Consider the following 7,411-nt stretch of genomic DNA (forward strand, 5'->3'; position numbering starts at 1 on the left):
AGCGAGATAAAAAAAAAACCCATTAAATACCACTTTACATATCAATGTATATTCATATTATACACAATAAAGATTGTGGCAGATTATTTGACTTGAACACAGGTATCATTTTGATTCTTTTGCTCTCTGCCTTCAGTTCTATCTCAATTAACAATTGTTCATCAGTATCAGGATGTAAATAAAACAACATTTAGATTATAGGGTATCCACTTCATGGTTGTAGATGAACATTCCGGAAACAGAATATGAACCCCGTGGTTGCAAGATGTGAACCTTGTGGTTATAAGATGTAAACCTCAAGGTAACATATATAAACCCCGTGGTTGTAGGATGTGAACCTTGTGGCTGTAGGATGTGAACCTTGTGGCTGTAGGATGTGAACCTTGTGGTTATAGGATGTGAACCTTGTGGTTGTAGGATGTGAACCTCATGGTAACATATATAAACCCCGTGGTTGTAGGATGTGAACCTTGTGGTTGTAGGATGTGAACCTTATGGCTGGAAGACGAAACTTGTACTTCTAAGATATTAATTTAAAAGTTGTAAATATCCATTTTACATGGTTTCTTGACTGAGACAATTTTTCGGCCTCCTGATGTTTTCGTGGCCAGGACTTTTCTGCATCAGTTGCTTTCTTTCCTTTTTGCTTCACTTTCATTTCTTGTTTCTCTTCCTGTTGAGTAAATAAAAAACAAACACACATTCAGTGCCTATGATTCCTAAAGCAGTGCCTGATGTCAGAGTCTCTAATAGTTGTTATCAATCAACTTAAATATAAAAACACAAGCCCAGTTTATATTTCAAGTTTGAAAACTCTGTTACAATGCTTTATATCATTCTAAAGCTGTTTGTTGAATTTAGATTTATGCGTATGTGATACATGTACCTCACATTGACAAAATCAACTTTCCCTCCCTAACAGAAAATTCTTAAACATCACATTTGAATAAATAAGCCACGAATGTCGAAGCAATACATAGAGTCAGTGTGCTTGATATTAGATGCCCAACATATTTTTGTTAGTTTGTTTTATGTCCCATCGAGAATTTTCCCCTCATATTGAGACATCGCCAGTTGTTGGTGAAGTACCACAAAATTAGACTTATGCTTAGCACTTACAGTCATAGCAGTGAGGGTTCTTTAACGTGCCAACGCCAGGCGCCACACAGTAACTCTGTTTTAAGGTCATATCTGAAAGACCCGCGATTCTCACTTTTAAATGTAGAGCATTTGGCGAAGGAGCAATCATTATCTATGTTTACATCTTAGGTTTCACGTGACCATGGCACGAGCGGGGCTCAAACTCATGACCTTCCCGGTTACACTTTACATATATAATACAGATGGAAAACAGTGAAGACAACAAACAGTAATCAATCCCATAAATCCCATAAAGGATATAAATCCGAGAGTATGACAAACATGGACCCCTGGAAACCCCAGAGGAGGGATCAGGTACCTAATAAGCATCCCCTGTCAGCTGGTCAAATTCACCGTGAACCCTACATCCTGATCAGACACAAGTAAATGGAGTAACAAATAGTCAAAATCAGCATGTAAAGAACAGCCTAACGATTGGTAAGAAACAAGTCACACAATTTGACTTAATGACAGGTTGTATTTGCAGATTAGATCATTATAACAACCATAGAATTTGTGAAATTCTTACTTTAAATGCGACTGTTGAAACTCCTATCTCATGAACTTATTTGTCAGTAGCCTGTATCAATTCAAAACTTTATCATATGCAGAATATGCTCTAACATATCGAATGAATTGAGAGACATAAACACCATATGCAGGTGATAGTGGAATGGGATACACCAAATCGACATGAGTAAGTATTGAATAAAATACTGTGCACATTGCTAGTGGTAAGCCTGATTTTGATTGGAAAACAAATCCGACAGGCCACCAAGAGAATTTTAGAGGAAAGAGAGAACTTGACTACCTTTTATCCATCACGAATGACAATAAAAGAAATCTCAGTATATACACACATTCTAGTGTCCACTGTAAATGAATGGAACACTCACTCAGAAACAATAATGACTTTAATTCTGAATATCTTACAGCTCTCTGCTGACACATTACAACACAACGAATCATGGCTCATATTTCTTAACCACAGATTACATTTACCAAGCCATGATTAGTTTATAAACAAACACATTATTTATAGAACAATAACTTCTGTAACAGTTGGATAAACAATTGCATACATGCACACTAAATCTTGACGAAATACCTTGTCTACCAGATTAAAACGTTTCTTTATCCTTTCCTTGATTAACAGCCCTTTAATTAATAGCTTCCAGTTTCCTAGGGCCCTCTTCTCTATTTTTCTAATTGTAACAGAGAAAATAACGTTAACAAATCATTACTCACCAACACAATATTCTCCCAATTTATTCCAGTCTATAGAGCTGTTCAAATAATGCTCAGTGCTCACACCAAGTGGGGCCTAATTGAATAAAAGCACAATTAAACATTCACTCAAAAGTCTACAGTTCCTGCATAACGTATCCGTGGACTACAATTTTAATTCTTTGTATCTGTCTCATCAGTAATGGATCAAGTATATCACCGTCCATTTCCTTCTCTAGATACGACATGAAGGACTCGGAAATCTTTGTTAAAATCAAAGAATACCCAAAATTTTGGATGCATAAAATGAAGTAGGATTTTACTGTGTTTCACAAATCTTCACTTGAAAATTCAATAGAAAAGCATAACCCTATTCCTAACATATTCCCAAATAAATAAACAAAACAATATAAACAAACCCAAAAATTGAAAATCCTTCAACAACTTGTTACTGGTGTATTTCATGTATTAATGACTGACTTACCTGTACATTGTCCTTTGATCAATAGAAAATCCCTCTTAAACACTGCAAAATGCTACTTCATTTGATGCATCCAAAATTGTGGGTATCGTATAACCTCAAAAACCCTGAGCCTGAATTTTTGTGAATGCATGAAATATGTGTAACCATTGAACCTCATGGTTGTGGTGTTGTGTTTAGTAGGCATTGGTGTTGTCTGCAGTGGCCTCATTGCTGGCCAGCGTAAATGTACAGGGATATCACTTTGTTTTAGAACTCATTCCTATAGTACTAGGGGTTATGACATGGGATGAGAAATTGCGAAATAAAAAAAAACCTTCTGCATATTGACAATTTTTCTTTAGTTTACAGTATTAATCGCAAATCTTCCACGAACAAGGGAATTGACTCATGTGATCCATGTGGCCTGTGGGTCTCTTCATGATTAATTGATTGTAAGTCCCGTCGAAAATACTTCACTCATCTTGAGACGTCAACAGTTGTCAGTGAAGTACCACAAATCTAGATCTATACCTGGTGCTCATGGCCGTAGCAGTGGGGGTTCGTTAACTTTCAAACGTCTGTCGCGACACAGGACATCCGTTTTTAAGGTCATATCCAAAAGACTCGTGATTCTCACTTCTAAATACTGAGCGTTTCGTGACGGAGCAACCACGCTTTATGTTAAAGTCATCTTAGGTTTGATGCAGCTATGGCACAAGCAGAGCTTGAACTCACGGTATCCTACTGCTCTACCACTGACCTACCGCGACCGGTTGTGCCTCTTCTTGAGAATCTTCTAAAACATAGATATATGTTTATATTACAACTCGCATTTTCCTTATGTACGAACCAACCAATTTCAGCACGCGACACAGTCCGTTCATATTGAATATGAACGGATTATGAACTAGCACGCGACTGAGAGAGCGTAGTGATTTGAAAAAATGCATGTGTTACAAAGATCTTGCAAAGTCAAACCTCGGATTAAGATTGTGAACTTACGTGGATTATCATCCCCATCTTGTGGTCTCCAGTGCACCGTGCAATGCAAGGTGAAGATAACGAACAGTGATCAATCTCATAACTCCTACAAGCAATACAAAATAGATAGTTGGGCAAACACGGACCCCTGGACATACCAGAGGTGGGATCAGGCGCCTAGGAGGAGCAAGCATCCCCTGTTGACCGGTTACACCCGCCGTGAGCCCCATATCCTGATCAGGTAAACGGAGCTATCCGCGGTCAAAATCAGTGTGCCAAGAACGGCTTATCAATCGGTATGAAACACGTCAGACAGCATTTGACCCAATGCGAGGTCGTATTGACGAACTAGATCGTTATAACGACCATAGAATTTGCGAAATGCTGACTTCAATCGAGACTGTTGAAATCCCTGTACCATCAACTTGTTTGTCAGTAGCTTACCTCGATTTAAAAAACTGACTATACCCAGAACAAGCTCTTGCATATCGAATTAGTTGAGATATATAAACACCATATGCAGGTGATAATGGAATATTGCTACATAAATGTGGGAAGTTGACGATGGAGAAGCTGAAATCATCCCGTTTGTCATACAGTTGAGTTGTCAGTTTGCCGTTAATGTCCACTTTCAATAAAATATCTAAATATGAAGCAGAAGTGGACGACTCTGTGGTGTCCTTTATTTCGAGCTCACAGGGATATATCAAATCGACATATGAATGAAAGCTATCATTGTTAATAGACAAAACGTCATCGATATATCTAAAAGTCGAATTGAAGGTCACAGCGAGAGATTTTTTCTTCTCACGTAGAAGTTTTTGAATAAATTCTGCTTCATATGAATATAAAAACAGGTCAGCTAACAAAGGAGCACAATTCGTGCCCATGGGAATTCCAACAGACTGTTGGAAGACCTGATCACCAAAGACCACGAAGATATTGTCAATGAGGAACTCTAGCATATTTTTTATTTCAACTTCAGAGTACTTGTGCGTGGAATCAGAGTGATGTTTAACAAAGTAAGTTTTTGAATGACTGATCACTAGATATGAATATTTCCGTTTTCCGTTTTTGTTGAAGAAGCAACTGTCTATGATGTCAAAAAGTCTAGTCTTTAATTTATCTTGAGGAATGGTCGTGTATAGTGTTGAAAAGTCATAGGTTTTAATGCTATTGATTTGGGAAAAATTCTGTGATTTCAAGTTTACTAAAAGTTCTTTAGAATTTTTTAGAATCCACATTTGATTAACACCACTTCTGGCATATGTAGTCGCACAGTAAGTTTGACGTTTCTCTTTCACATTTTCGTGAGGAGCAAAGATAGGGGCTTGGTAGAGCACTTACTGGATCCAGCAATGTATCTTTGTAAGGGTTTTTATGTAGTTTATGTTGATAAAAGGCAGGGTAAGATGACGTGTGACGTCATGTTTATGTTATGACGTACGTACGTCACAATACGACTGTAATGTAGGTGGATCTTAGGAGTTCGTTTTCTGCAACAAAATATTTCCTGACCTATACAAGCAATGTAAACAAATGGCGATTAAGTAAATGAATATAGATATAAGAAATGAACATCAATTTTGAGGTGTTCGTGGTCAATATGAACGGATTTGAATTTGAGGCAAATTCTCTGTGAATCGCTAGCGTGATTCACAGAATTTGCCTCAAAACCAAATCCGTTCATATTGACCATGAACAGCTCAAAAGTGATGTTCATTTCTTAAATAGTTTAGGAAAGACATAAAGGAACAACAATATGATTAAAGAAAACCATCAAATACAGACCAAAAATACCAGTGTTTAATGGAAAAGGTAAGTCTAATAAAATACAGGCCAAATCTAGCACGAAATGAAAGTGTTGAGTAAATGGCCTTTAAATTTCAATTACAAATTGTTTTGTATGCATTAAAATGAATAGTAATTGTTAAAAGAACAAATAACAAAGGGGACTAACGAATGTCTAATTTAGTTCAACGAGATATTAAGTTCCAATAACTAACCAGATACGTTACCACTAAGAAAGCAGATACGATACCATCAAAAATAGATGCTTGCAATGTTCCAAATGACAAATCGTCGTCTTAATTCTTTATAATTATATTCATGACTAAAATAAAGCAAAATGTGTCATATAATATGCTTTTATAGATATATTATCAGAAAATTCATGAAAAATATCAGAAAATGCATAAAAAAAAAGATTCTACTAATTATTTACAAAGTTTGAATGCATAAAACTTTTCAAACATTTTCTCTTAGTCATTTGATGAACCTGATACATCAGGCTGTAAAGGACATTAGATATCCTTATTACAGCTATGAAAAGAAATGATGGTAGCGTACAACTCTATCTGTTTGTAACGTATCTGTTGATTATCATGTTTTCCTTGAAAAAATTATCTATTATTCGTCGTATAGAATTTAGTCGAAGTTAATATATATATATATACCTACTAAATTAAACAACTTCCTGTAATTAATTTTGTTTCGCTCTTCTTCTGATGATGGATAGGCGGTATCGAATCTGTTCCAAACCGAACGTCCAAATGCTAATGTGTACTCTTTGAACTGCATTACATGTCTATCATACCCATTTTTCGTGGTTCAAAATGTTTAAGATTGTGGTATCTAATAAAAATTTTGGTTTTTCTTTTACCTTGGTATTAAACACGAAAAAGACTGTCATATTCTTTATTAAGGTTGCAAAATCAATAACGTACAGTTTGTATCTGTTCGCACTCCAATGGACATCAGTTTAAGAACAGTTTGCTTAAAAAATATATTACTTCTTTGAAATATCTAATATCACTAGCTAGAAACTATTTATGTTAACTTGAAATAAGAAGTAAGGACCCGAAATTATAAAAAAAAAATTATACCATTGTACAAATGTAACAATTCCCAATGCGAATCAGACACGGTTTATTTCCTTGATATGCGTACATTATGAGAGCAGTACTCAGAACAATGAATGGTTATGATGCTATAGCCCTATTATGTTTTTGGTACATACTGAATAGATCTATAAGACATACAATTTTATGAACTTGGACTTTAAACGAATTTTTTAATGCCGCCGACACTTTAATGGAGAATGCAGGGTTTTAGCGAGGTGAAGATAACGAACAATGATCAATTTCCTGTGAAATACATACAGAATATTTATATTGAAAAAAGAAAAAAAATTAGCTATAGTAATAATAACAATGAAAGATTGCGACCTGTATGTCATTTCTTTACAAAGTTTTGAAAATGTATAGTCATCGATTTAATTTTATGATATATGTTACATTTCAAGTATTATTTAGGTAAAATGGACAATTTAAAGTTAACTTATGTCTGTAGAAAATTTAAGATGCTTAAAATTACAAATTTAACATCTCACTAGCATGTCAGCCGGTCACAGCCGTCGTGAGCCTTATATATTGATAAGGTAAATGGAGATATCCGTAGTCAAAATCAGTGTGCAAAGAACGGCTTAACAATCGGTATGAAACACGTCAGACAGCATTTGACTCAATGATAGGTCGTATTAGCAAACTTGATCGTTATAACGACCATAGAATTTGCGAAATGCTGACTTTAAACGAGACC

General features: G+C 35.6%; 1 protein-coding gene across 1 annotated transcript in view; it reads right to left on the reverse strand.

Annotated features, from left to right (window-relative positions):
- Window positions 1-308: 308 nt before the first annotated feature.
- Window positions 309-7,411, reverse strand: part of LOC125655220 (DNA repair protein complementing XP-C cells homolog) — a 61,022-nt gene continuing 53,919 nt past the window's right edge. The window contains exon 22 of the transcript XR_008796940.1: window positions 309-491. The gene's annotated coding sequence lies outside the window, so the exon portion shown is untranslated. The remainder of the gene's footprint in view (window positions 492-7,411) is intronic.

The sequence above is a fragment of the Ostrea edulis genome, chromosome 7, assembly GCF_947568905.1.
Source record: "Ostrea edulis chromosome 7, xbOstEdul1.1, whole genome shotgun sequence".
Lineage (NCBI taxonomy): Eukaryota > Metazoa > Mollusca > Bivalvia > Ostreida > Ostreidae > Ostrea > Ostrea edulis.